Raw genomic sequence first — 14,104 nt, forward strand, 5'->3', positions numbered from 1 at the left:
GTCAAATGTGTTTACAGGGTTATTGAATCTTTACAATTGATTTTCATCAATTGCTCAGTATCAGTTGTATGTAAAATGTTTTGTGTACCTAGTTGGACAGAAATGTCAATGTAAATGGTTTTTCATCACTTAAGTGCAGTATGTCATGCCAGTATTAACTAGACTGTTTAAACAGCGTTAACTTGATCCATGACACACACTAATATTTCCACAAGAAAATGTAGGATGTAACCTGTAAACGACATATGACATACAGGTATGTCATATGCTGTCTCCCTGCCTTTGATGCGGAGCTCCAAACATGACAGTAAACCTTTCAAATGCCACTGTCAATCTCTGTCAATGCAACAGCATTTACAGTGCATTGGCAGAGGGGAATGCTGTTCTATGCTTTCATCGGCGCACCCCTGGTGTTTGCGTTATGCTGATTGGTCGCCATAATGGCCATGGGGTCTGCTGAAGACTTTTGTGCTTGGTATTCATGTGAAAGCCAGCCCATCACATTCATAGACCATGATTTTTGCTATGCACAGCAATATGAAACTGTGCTGTGTATAGCACAAGTGATCAGATGATTGCAGGTTCAAGTCCTCTAAGGGGACTAACAAATACAATAATAAAAAAAATATTTTTAAACCATATGGAAAAAAATATAGAAGTTGAAATCGACCCTCTTTTCCCCCATTAAAGCCTTCACAACACAGCCAATTTCAATTTTAGTTTTTTGTTTGCTTCTTACCTTCTTCCCAGAGCCATAACTTTTTAATTTTTTGCATTTTTCAGGACAAGTTCTGAATGACACCGTTCATTTGACCACATAATGTACTGGAAAACAAGGGGAGGGATTGTGAAAAAAATGCAATTTTTACATTGTTTTTTGTCATTTGTTTTCATGACATATACGTTGTGTGGTAAAAATCACCATGCAATATGATTCTCCTCAATACGATTCTCCTCAATACGATTGCGGCGATACCAAACATGTCTATTTTTAAAAATTACACAGGTCAACAAAAAAAAAATTTTTTTCTGGTGTCCAAAATATTTTAATGAATTTGGGGTATTTTTGGGGTGCTGATTCTGAATATGTCATCAGTTTTGCCAGATTGGCTCAAGTTTTTGAGATTTTTGGTATCTTATTTATAGCACTTGTTGGTAAATGCGACGCATCATCTCATTAATTTCTTTGGATTAGTACTTGAACTGAGCAGTTCTCAATATAGTTTTGTGTTAATTAGTGTTCTAAAAGTTTGTTCATAGCTTGATTTTTGCACTAACTTTATGTTGTTGTCTGTTTTCCAGTGAAAAGCATGAACTCATCAAGAAGAAGTTGTCTTAACGATCCAGACTCATTCTGTTACATTTGTGGTGAATACACACTGCCAAAACATAGAAGAAACATAACAGACTTCGTAAAAAAAGTGTATTTTGCCTATTTTGGGGTTATGCTTGGGGACCAAAACAAGTTTTGGGCACCACACATAGTGTGCAAAGCATGTATCGAATTATTACGAAAATGGAGCAAAGGACAAAGAAAAAGCTTCAAATTTGGTGTTCCAATGGTGTGGAGAGAGCCAAAAAATCATCATGATGACTGTTATTTCTGTGCAGTGCAAGTGCAAGGATTCAATAAGCATAAGAAACGAAAATGGGAGTAACATGGAATCTGCAAGAAGGCCTGTCCCTCATTGTGAAGATGTGCCTGTACCTGTGTTTACCATAAATAACAGTCATCATGATGATTTTTTGGCTCTCTCCACACCATTGGAACACCAAATTTGAAGCTTTTTCTTTGTCCTTTGCTCCATTTTCGTAATAATTCGATACATGCTTTGCACACTATGTGTGGTGCCCAAAACTTGTCTTGGTCCCCAAGCATAACCCCAAAATAGGCAAAATACACTTGTTTTACGAAGTCTGTTATGTTTCTTCTATGTTTTAACAGAATGAGTCTGGATCGTTAAGACAACTTCTTCTTGATGAGTTCATGCTTTTCACTGGAAAACAGACAACAACATAAAGTTAGTGCAAAAATCAAGCTATGAACAAACTTTTAGAACACTAATTAACACAAAACTATATTGAGAACTGCTCAGTTCAAGTACTAATCCAAAGAAATTAATGAGATGATGCGTCACATTTACCAACAAGTGCTATAAATAAGATACCAAAAATGTCAAAAACTTGAGCCAATCTGGCAAAACTGATGACATATTCAGAATCAGCACCCCAAAAATACCCTAAATTTGATGAAATATCTTTGGCACCAAAAATGCTGTTGACCAGTGTTATTTTAGTGGTGAAAAAAAAAGAAGTTTGAAATAAAATTCTGAGACCTGTAATGTTTTTATATTTGGTCGATGGAGCAGTGTGACAACTTATTTTTTGCGGGGTGAGACAATGTTTTTATTGATATGATTTTAGGGTAGATATGATTCTTTGATCACTTGTTACAGAATTTTTTGCAGTATTGCAGAATCCCAAAAAAATGTAAGTTTGTCGTTCTTGAATTTGTCCTGTTTAAGTTGTTTACCGATCGGGTTAATTATTTTTTATATGTTCATAGATTGGACTTTTCTTAATGTGGCGATACCACATGCGCATTATTTTTTCATTTATTGTATGTAGCCTATACAGCAATACCACAGTATTGCTACATATGGTGAAAATCATGGTCTCCCTGGAAGCCTGGCCAGAGGCAGGGTTTCAAGGGATCTCTGTAATGACAAGCTTGGAGGTCTTGGTCTTCGGTGGCGCTTCCACCTGCATTTGTTAGAAGCAGCTCCTTGTAAGGCTGGGGTCACACTTGGCGTAAGACAATACGCCACGTATTATACGTCCGTACTACGGCCGTAATACGGAGAAATGTTCCCAAAATATTGATCCGTAGTCAGGGTGTGTCAGCGTATTTTGCGCATGGCATCCTCCGTATGTAATCCGTATGGCATCCGTACTGCGAGATTTTCGCGCAGGCTTGCAAAACCGACATCTAATGGATTTATGTGCTCAAATGTTCGGGAAACATATATACAGTATATATATATATATATATATATATATATATATATATATATATATATATATATATATATATATATATATATATATATATATATATGTCATTGAGACACATATATATATATTCTGTATTTAGATTTCATTCAGCGCGATATCTGTGAACAGCCTGTAATTCAATTGCCGGCTTTTCATTTCTCCTGCACAAACCCAACAGGATATGAGACATGGTTTACATACAGTAAACCATCTCATATCCCCATTTTTTTTGCATATTCCACACTACGAATGTTAGTAGTGTGTATGTGCAAAATTTCAGCGCTGTAGCTGCTAAAATAAAGGGTTAAATGGCGGAAAAAATTGGCGTGGGCTCCCGCGCAATTTTCTCCGCCAGAATGGTAAAGCCAGTAACTGAGGGCAGATATTAATAGCCAGGAGAGGGTCCATGGTTATTGGCCCCCCTGGCTACAAACATCTGCCCCCAGCCACCCCAGAAAAGGCACATCTGGAAGATGCGCCTATTCTGGCACTTGGCCACTCTCTTCCCACTCCCTGTAGCGGTGGGATATGGGGTAATGAAGGGTTAATGCCACCTTGCTATTGAAAGGTGACATTAAGCCAGATTAATAATGGAGTGGCGTCAATTATGACACCTATCCATTATTAATCCAATTGTTTGAAAGGGTTAAAAAACACACACACACACATGATTTAAAAGTATTTTAATGAAATAAACACAGCGGTTGTTTTAATAATTTATTGCGCTCTCAATCCATTTGCAGACCCTCGCTTGGCAAAATAATGAACGACAAGATACATACCCTCAGCTGAACTGTCACGTCCCACGAGGTAATCCATCTGAAGGGGTTAAAATATTTTACAAGCAGGAGCCCTGCTAATGCAGCTGTGTGCTCGTGCTTGTAATTCCCCGGCGAATAAATGAAATGTAGGTCATTGACCTACATTTCCTTCAGTCGCGGTGATGCGCCCCCTGGTGGATGTCCTCATATGACCTGGAGCGTGGGAAAAAGTTCCCAGGCTGCAGTTCATGAGAACATCCAGCAGGGGCGCATCACCGCGACTCAATGTAAGTACAGATCCAGCTTTCCTTCCAGCACCCGGGGATTACAGGCACGAGCGAGTGGTTTATCGCAGCTCGTGCCTGTAATATTAGTTAACCCCTTCAGATGGATTACCTCGTTGGACGTGATAGGACATCAGAAGGTATGTATCTTGTGCGTTTATTATTTTGCCAAGCGAGGGCCTGCAAATGGATTGAGAGAGCAATAAATTATTAAAACAACCGCTGTGTTTATTTCATTAAAATACTTTTAAATCATGTGTGTGTGTGTTTTTTAACCTTTTCAAACAATTGGATTAATAATGGATAGGTGACATAATTGACGCTTCTCCATTATTAATCTGGCTTAATGTCACCTTACAATAGCAAGGTGGCATTAACCCTTTATTACCCCATATCCCACCGCTACAGGGAGTGGGAAGAGAGTGGCCAAGTGCCAGAATAGGCGCATCTTCCAGATGTGCCTTTTCTGGGGTGGCTGGGGGCAGATGTTTTTAGCCACGGGGGGGCCAATAACCATGGACCCTCTCCTGGCTATTAATATCTGCCCTCAGTCACTGGCTTTACCATTCTGGCGGAGAAAATTGCGCGGGAGCCCACGCCAATTTTTTCAGCCATTTAACCCTTTATTTTAGCAGCTACAGCGCTGAAATTTTGCACATACACACTACTAACATTCGTAGTGTGGAATATGCAAAAAAAATGGGGATATGAGATGGTTTACTGTATGTAAACCATGTCTCATATCCTGTCGGGTTTGGGAAGGAGAAATGAAAAGCCGGCAATTGAATTACCGACTTTTCACTAACACCGCTGCGTATTTCTCGCAAGTCACACTGCTGGTCCGTGTGGAATCCGTATTTTTCTCGCCCCCATAGACTTTCATTGGCGATTTTTTTGCGCAATACACTGACAAACGCAGCATGCTGCGATTTTGTACGGCCATAGAAAGCCGTATATTACGGATCCGTAATATACGGCTGATAGGAGCAGCCCCATTGAGAATAATTGTGCCGTATGTTATGTGAGTTTTACGGACGTAGTTTCTGCGCTCTTATGTCCGTAAAACACGCATGTGTGACCCCGGCCCAACACACAGCCATTACCTGCCGAGTATGGGGTGAGCTCACTCCTTGATCCAGCTCCGTAGACCCGCTTCCTACTTGCTCCGTAAATGTACGTCAGATTTCATTAAAGGGCTAAAAATTAAGAAGCATAAAATATTTGTCCTCTTTTAATTTTTTTTTATCACTTGAGTGCATGAAAATATCGAAATATGAAATAAATTAACCCGATCCGTAAAGGCATTGTGAGAAAAAAAAATCAAAAGTCCTGAATTGTTCTTATTTGCAGATGCAACAATACAGAAATATGTAATAAGAGACAATCAAAACAACTACACAAAAAGTATGTCAATGAAAACATTGTCTCTGTGCATGAAAAAACAGCCTCACTTAGCTCCATATGCCGAGAATCAAAAATGTTATGGTTCTCGGAAAATAATAACACAAGTAAATTTTTTTTTTTTACACATTTCTCAATTTTTTTTCACCACTTAAGTAAAAAAAAGCAAAAAAAAACATGCATGCTTGGTATGTGTGTACGCGTGCTAACCTTGCTTTGCTGGCATCAGGATTTGTTCAGGTTTTGCTAGCAAATCTGCATGGCTAAAACTCACCAAATCTGCAACATATGCACAAGCCCTTATAGTACATCACAATCTAAAATGGATGGTGTCATTCAAAAGTACAACTCATCCAGAAGAAAAAAAGCTCTCCCTTGCCTATGTCGATGGAAAATTCAAAACCTTATGGCTTTTGAAAATAAGGGAAGGGAAAAACAAAAGCATAAATATTAAAAAAATTGCCCAGTCATTAAGGAATTTGATGTCCACCTTCGGGACAATTTTTTTCTTACATTCAGCTTCCTATGACCTACGTGACCATAAAGACTGCTTAGGAGGGCTGGTCCAACTGACAGATTCCCTTTAAGAAACTCCGCCTATGGCCAATTTCATAAGAGGCCAAACACTGTATTTTTGTGACTTGAGAACAAAACCAAAGTACCTGTAGGAAACTCATGCAAACAAGTAGAAAGTGCACAGACTCTGACTACTCGTATATTGTCCGTTGATTCCAGTGCTATAGGATGCAATCACCACAATATAAAGCCTACACATTTCCAAGATTTTTCAGTCTACATTCCCATTGATAAGAGCAGTCGGTCTGAAATGAAAATCGGAAGAGAGATGTTTGCAGCTTTGCCATGTTTAGCTCACATAATGTTACCTAGAGTTATACCATTTTCAGGAAGTTTGCAAAAGAGATGAATTACACACTTTATTTTAACACCACTGTCAGTATGGCTTCAAAGAGGACCTTTCTCCACTTTTGCAAGTTAAGCTGACTAGCTCATGATGAAGTGCTGAGTAAAACGTTGTTTTCATTTTTGTTATTTCTCCTCTCTGTTGCAGAGATATTGACATTTTCCCCTTCAACCAAGGGGACATTAACAGAGATTTTTCTCTGAGGGCATTTACTACCCCTTTATAACACTGCCCAATCATAAGACGGTAGTGTCATACAGAAGATAAAAAAGGCAAATGCCCATATGGGTTGGGGGACCAACATTATAATGTGTATGGGGACCTCAACAGATGATAACCAGGGGAGATTAGGATATGGCATGTTGGCTAATCCTTTTGTTTTTTACAGATAAGCCACTGCCAGACATCACAGACATAGACAACATGGGTGCGCTCCAATGTATGGGAGAGTCAGTACGATGGTTGCCAGTGAAACAATCGTTCGACTGACACCTACCAAATGTGTATAGGAGGGCTTTCGAATGTATCATTCTGAAAAAGGGTTAAATTTAAAAGTCTTCGGGTATGTGCACACATTAAGTATTTCCCCTTTTTATTTTGACCACAAGATTGTCTGTGTGTTGGAAGACATCCTGGGGCTAGCTTGAATGAGTCAGGATCAACAGTTGATAGACTGGACTAGACGTGTTTGTATGATGTCACATTTGTGGTCCACCTGGACACAGCTGGTAGCCATCTCAACTAGGCCATTATTAGCAGCCTATAGAAAGTACCGCAAATAATGATGTCCCTTTTTGTGCTGGCAAATTCATTTAGGTTTCTAGCCTGATGAAGGTAGTCACCCATTTCAAGCCCCCTCTGCTAAGATTGTACTATGCACTAGTGCACAGTGAATAAGTCATTGATACCCAACTAGGTGGAACTAATTTTCTGTGGCAAGGGAGCAGAGTTAGGAGGAGATGCACTCAAACCTCTGCTTATTTACAAGAAATGACAAATTATATTAATTAGCTGTGAACTGGTGAGAGGTTACATTGATATATTTTTATTTCTGTATCATGATCCCTCTTATTTGAATAAGTTTAATCTGTTATTTGACATTTGTGGCGATTCAAGTAGAAGTAAACCAAACTGTACACATTTATGCAGCCTCATTCATCACTCCTTTTAATATTTTTTTGTTAGAAATACAGAATACACTTGCACAGAAGTTTTAACTGAACTTTTGAAATTCTTTGGTTAAGAAAGACATTTACCGTATATAAATGGACAAAAGCTGCTTCCTTCTGTATTGATTTGAAGGTCATTTTTTTTTTTTTTTTTTTAGTTCTCAGCTATTTAGCCCTTTTGTGTGGGTTCTGTACACCTCGCTCTTCTTGAGCATCCATCATTAGTATATTACAAGAGTATTCCCTGATGTGTACTCAGCCAGAAGGTCCCAGTGTATGCCATTGTATAGCCATGCAGTAGCATATATTGCCTATAAGCCATATTATTTAAAAATGGTATACAAAGCAGTATACTTTATTGTTGGTTACCCACTGTATAGAAGAGCACAGTTTTCATTTTCTTTGTAAAATATATAGGCCAGTAATTTCTTTCCAGATCCACAAGAACACTCTTAGCCTGTTTTGGGAGTTTATGGATAAAGCAGAAGTCCTGTTGGTAACTACACAAAATATCATGGAAAATTATATTTGAAGTTAGCATTCTAGATCTAGGACATTATGAATGTACCTCATTTTTAGTGCACTGCTACCCATGCAGTCCTTCACACTATAAAAAAAAAGTTAAAAACTCAGGCGTTAAACATATTTTTCTATTGTAAGAAGATCCTAGAAATGGAACATGTCTAATTATTATTTTTTACACAAGTTACCCAGTGTGCACATATACTCTTGGAAAAGCTTCCTGTGTTTTCTTTGACATTGCCACAGGTCTCCATTTAACAGACTATGGCTAAAAGTTTGTTCTTTGGGACCTGATCTGTCCAGCATTCATGAGCATGTGGTTTATTTAACTGTACAGGGAAGGACAGCAGGCAGTATTTTCCTATACAGGTTACCATAGCCGAAAGAAAATAGTGCATGTCTTTATAATATATATATATATATATATATATATATATATATATATATATATATATATATATATATATATATATATATATATATATATATATATATATATATATACACTCACCGGCCACTTTATTAGGTACACCTGTCCAACTTCTTGTTAACACTTAATTTCTAATCAGCCAATCACATGGCGGCAACTCAGTGCATTTAGGCATGTAGACATGGTCAAGACAATCTCCTGCAGTTCAAACCGAGCATCAGTATGGGGAAGAAAGGTGATTTGAGTGCCTTTGAACGTGGCATGGTTGTTGGTGCCAGAAGGGCTGGTCTGAGTATTTCAGAAACTGCTGATCTACTGGGATTTTCACGCACAACCATCTCTAGGGTTTACAGAGAATGGTCCGAAAAAGAAAAAAAATCCAGTGAGCGGCAGTTCTGTGGGCGGAAATGCCTTGTTGATGCCAGAGGTCAGAGGAGAATGGGCAGACTGGTTCGAGCTGATAGAAAGGCAACAGTGACTCAAATCGCCACCCGTTACAACCAAGGTAGGCCTAAGAGCATCTCTGAACGCACAGTGCGTCGAACTTTGAGGCAGATGGGCTACAGCAGCAGAAGACCACACCGGGTACCACTCCTTTCAGCTAAGAACAGGAAACTGAGGCTACAATTTGTACAAGCTCATCGAAATTGGACAGTAGAAGATTGGAAAAACGTTGCTTGGTCTGATGAGTCTCGATTTCTGCTGCGACATTCGGATGGTAGGGTCAGAATTTGGCGTAAACAACATGAAAGCATGGATCCATCCTGCCTTGTATGGAGCATCTTTGGGATGTGCAGCCGACAAATCTGCGGCAACTGTGTGATGCCATCATGTCAATATGGACCAAAATCTCTGAGGAATGCTTCCAGCACCTTGTTGAATCTATGCCACGAAGAATTGAGGCAGTTCTGAAGGCAAAAGGGGGTCCAACCCGTTACTAGCATGGTGTACCTAATAAAGTGGCCGGTGAGTGTATACTGTGTGTATATATATACACTGCTCTAAAAAATAAAGGGAGCACTTGAACAGAATATAACTCCAAGTAAATCAAACTTCTGTGAAATCAAACTGTTCACTTAGGAAGCAATGCTGTTTGACAAACAATTTCACATATTGTTGTGCAAATGGAATAGACAACAGATGGAAATTATTGACAATTATCAAGACACACTCAGTAAAGGAGTGGTTCTGCAGGTGGGGACCACAGACCACATCTCAGTACCAATGCTTTCTGGATGATGTTTTGGTCACTTTTGAATGTTGGTTGTGCTTTCACACTCGTGGTAGCATGAGATGGACTCTACAACCCACACAAGTGGCTCTGATAGGATGGCGCATCAATGCGAGCTGTGGCAAGAAGGTTTGCTGTGTCTGTCCGCGTAGTGTCCAGAGGCTGGAAGCGCTACCAGGAGACAGGCCAATACACTAGAAGACGTAGAGGGAGCCGTAGGAGGGCAACAATCCATCATCAGGACCGCTACCTCAGCCTTTGTGCAAGGAGAAGCAGGAGGAGCACTGCCAGAGCCCTGCAAAATGACCTCCAGCAGGCCAAAAATGTGCATATGTCTGCATAAACGGTTAGAAACCGACTCCATGAGGATGGTCTGAGTGCCCAACGTCCTCAGATAGGGGTTGTGCTCACAGCCCAACACTGTGCAGGACGCTTGGGATTTGCCGCAGAACACCAGGATTGGCAAATTCGCCACTGGTGCCCTGTGCTCTTCACAGATGAAAGCAGATTCACACTGAGCACATGTGACAGACATGACAGAGTCTGGAGATGCCGTGGAGAGCGATCTGCTGCCTGCAACATCCTTCAGCATGACTAGTTTTGCAGTGGGTCTGTATTGGTGTGGGGTGGCATTTCTTTGGAGGGCCGCACAGCCCTCCATGTGCTCACCAGAGGTAGCCTGACTGCCATTAGGTACCGAGATGAGATTCTCAGACCCCTTGTGAGACCATATGCTGGTGCGGTTGGCCCTGGGTTCCTCCTAATGCAGGACAATGCCAGACCTCATGTGGCTGGAGTGTGTCAGCAGTTCCTGCAAGATTAAGGCTTTGAAGCTGTGGACTGGCCCACCCGTTCCCCAGACCTGAATTCGATGGAACACATCTAGGACATCATGTCTCGCACCATCCACCAACGTCACATTGCACCACAGACTGTCCAGGAGTTGCACATGCTTTCGTCCTGGTATGGGAGGAGATTCCTCAGGAGACCATTCACCGCTTCATCAGGAGCATGCCCAGGCGTTGTAGGGAGGTCATACAGGTACGTGCCGGCCACACACACTACTGAATCATTTCCTTGTCTTGAGACATTTCCACTGAAGTTGGATCAGCCTGTTACTTTATTTTCCACTTTGATTTTGAGCATCATTCCAACTCCAGACCTCCGTGGGATATTAGTTATGATTTACGTTGATCATTTTTAGGTTTTATTGTTCTCAACACAATCCAATATGTAGTGAATAAAGATTTACAACTGGAATATTTCATTCAGTGATACCTGGGATCTGGGATTTTAGTGTTCACTTTATTTTTTTGTTCAGTGTATATGTGTGTATATAATAGAATCCTGTGGTAAATCTGATCACTCAGCGGCACACGGGAACATGATCTCTTTAAAAACTCCCTTTGGTTTATTATAGTCAGCATAAACCAAGTTGAAGTAAAACAAACATTGCCCTCTGGGAAAACAGGAAAACAAAACAAAATGATAGCACAAATCACAGTCGTTCTGAGAGCGGGGTTCTTCCCGCTCACCATTAGCAGAACATCTGGTCCAGGTTGGTTCCAGCACAACTACTTCTCTGGAGTGTTCCTCTCCAGACACTGAACACCTACTGTCTCTGGAGGCCAGGTATTTAAGCCCCAGACCACAGCCTGGAGTGCAGATAAGGAGGACAACCTTCCACCCGCTCTATGGATATCCACATAAAACCCAGCCCACTAAATAAATTAGCTGTATTGAGTGCTGGAGGAAAATCTCTGGGTTTTATATTTCTGACACCATTAAGCTCAGTGAAACATATCTTCCTCCAGCACTCCATCTGTGACTTTCTCACATCATACACATGCGCATACACTATTGAACACATCACTAAATACATTTCTTAAGGTGCTATTGACATGAAATTCTCATCAGATGTCAGGAACAACCCATCTAATCCACACAGGCAATTATTACACGGTTATGTGTAATAATGAGAAATGACACCAGAAAAAAGTATTGAACACACTTACAGAAATGTATTTAATACTTCGTACAAAAGCCTTTGTTGGTGATGACAGCTTTGTGACTCCTCCTGTATGAAGTAACTGGTAGCATGCATTGCTCAGGTGTGATATTGGCCCATTCTTCTGAACAAACGCTCTTGAAATCCTGAAGGTTTGTGGGCTCCTTATGAGAACTCTGAGCTTTAGTTCCTTCCATAAATTTTCTATTGGATTCAGGTCACATGACTGACTGGGGCCTTTCTAGCAGCTTTTTCTTTCTTTGAAACCAATTGAGAGTTTACTTCACCTTGTGTTTGCAATCATTGTCTTGCTGAAATTTCCACCCTTGTTTCATCTTCTTCATTCTGGTAGATGGCAGCAGATTTTCATCAAGAATTTCTTGGCACATTTATCCATTCATACTTCCTTCAATTATATGAAGTTTACCAGTGGCGTATGCTGAAAAGCAATCCACACCATCATATTCCCTCCTCCAATTTACACTGTTGCTATTGTGTTTTTGGTGATATTCTGTGCCTTTTGGCCTCCAAACATGGTGTGTACTATGGCATCTGAAGAGTTCATTTTTTTCATCTCATCTGACCAGACTATATTCTCAAAGTATTTTACAGGCTTGTCTGAATGTTGGTGAGCCAACTTTAAACACACTTGAATCTGTTTTTTATTCAGCAGTGGAGTTTTGCATTGTGATCATGCATACAGGCCATGGCAGATGAGTGCTGCATTACTCATCGTTTTCTTTGAAACAATTATACTTGCTGATTCCACGTCTTTCTAGAACTCTTCACATGTGGTCATTGACTCTTGGACAACTCTTCTGTAAATTCTTTTCACTCCACTGTCTGAAATCCTTTAGGAAGCTTCTGGTCATGGCCGGTTTATAGTGAAATGATGATCTTTCCACTGCCGGATTATAGCCCTAACAGTGCTAACAGGAGTCTTGAGTAGTTTAGAAATGACAGTCATATGTTTTGCAACAATAGGGTTGTGAGGGTCTTGAGACTGCTCACTGAATTTACCCATAGTGAGATGTTTCTTGTTTGGCACCTTGGAAATGAGACACCTTTTTATAGGCCATCAGTTGAACCAGCTGACATCATTTTTTACTAAGTGACAGAATTGCTTTCTAATTATACTGAGAGATTTCAGTTGTTGTCATGACTTTCCATGACTTTTTGCACCTCTCTTCACTTGTTCAATACTTTTTCTCCGGCATTTCTCTTTATTACACATAACTTAATTTATGGATATCTATGGTTTGATTTCTTTGCCCTTGTGGATTAGGTGTTGCCACCGACTTCTTGTGAGAATTTCATGTTAATATCACCTTTAGAAATTTTATATATATATATTTGTGTGTATAAAATCACTACCGCCGATCAGACAGTCGTGATTCCCATGCTGTCAAATGACAGCATGAGCCCGCAGCTGTAAACGGATGTAAAAAGTTTACCTCCGGTCACTGGCATCTGCTCATGGGACTGCTGCTCTCATTAACCTACGCCTGCTGCCGCTAATAACAGTGAGAGCAGGTCGCGGCGAATGGGAGTATTTATCAGCCAGCGCCTGCGCTCTAAATAAATTGTATTTTTCTTTTTTTTTTTTCAAACGGCATGGCTTTCCCTGTATTTTTGATAACCAGCCAGACAAAACTGACAGCTGAGGGCTGCAACCATCAGCTGTCAGCGTTAGCAGGGCTGGTTATCTAGAATAGAGAAGGGTCCCCACACTGTGTTTTTAATTATTTAAAAAAACGCCATAGGGTCCCCCATATTTTTGACAACCAGCCTTGCTAAAGCAGGCAGTTCATGAGGAGAATTTCACTGTGGTGAATTTGCACTGTGGTAAACTCACCTCTGCACCGTGAGACTTTTTCTGTGCTTGCGGTGATCTCACCAGAGGTAGGTCACTGCAGTTCATTGGGCCGGATTTGAACGCAACCTCAGTGACCGGCTCACTGATGGTACACTCGCAGCAGCTCATTCATCAGTGGCATTTGAAGGATCCTCCTCCTACACAGCCTATTAAACGATCACCAATCAGTAAAGAGTCAGCTGATTGGCTGGCTGATCGGACCCTTAGCGTATATGCACACGTTGCAGATTTGTCTGCAGAATTTTCTGCACAGAATCTGCATCTCTTGGCAAAAAATGCAGGTAAAAATCTGCGCGTTTTTTCTGTGTTTTTGATGCGTTTTTTTTGTGCAGATTTTTATGCGTTCTTGCAGGCTAAATAAAGATCTATTATTTAACAAAAAAAAGAATTGTGATGTAATTTCTTGTCCAACCTCTTCATTTACATACTCCATTCAAGAATGTTTT

The 14,104-nt window shown here is 40.3% G+C and overlaps 1 protein-coding gene and 1 long non-coding RNA gene across 2 annotated transcripts in view; one reads left to right on the forward strand and one right to left on the reverse strand.

Moving 5' to 3' along the window:
• The window catches only part of PCCA (propionyl-CoA carboxylase subunit alpha), a 658,713-nt gene that overhangs the window by 515,746 nt on the left and 128,863 nt on the right, over positions 1-14,104 (forward strand). The gene's annotated exons all lie outside the window — the stretch shown is intronic.
• Positions 1-14,104, reverse strand: part of LOC143816560 (uncharacterized) — a 54,810-nt gene that overhangs the window by 33,140 nt on the left and 7,566 nt on the right. The gene's annotated exons all lie outside the window — the stretch shown is intronic.

The sequence above is a fragment of the Ranitomeya variabilis genome, chromosome 3 (assembly GCF_051348905.1).
Source record: "Ranitomeya variabilis isolate aRanVar5 chromosome 3, aRanVar5.hap1, whole genome shotgun sequence".
NCBI classification, from domain to species: Eukaryota; Metazoa; Chordata; class Amphibia; order Anura; family Dendrobatidae; genus Ranitomeya; species Ranitomeya variabilis.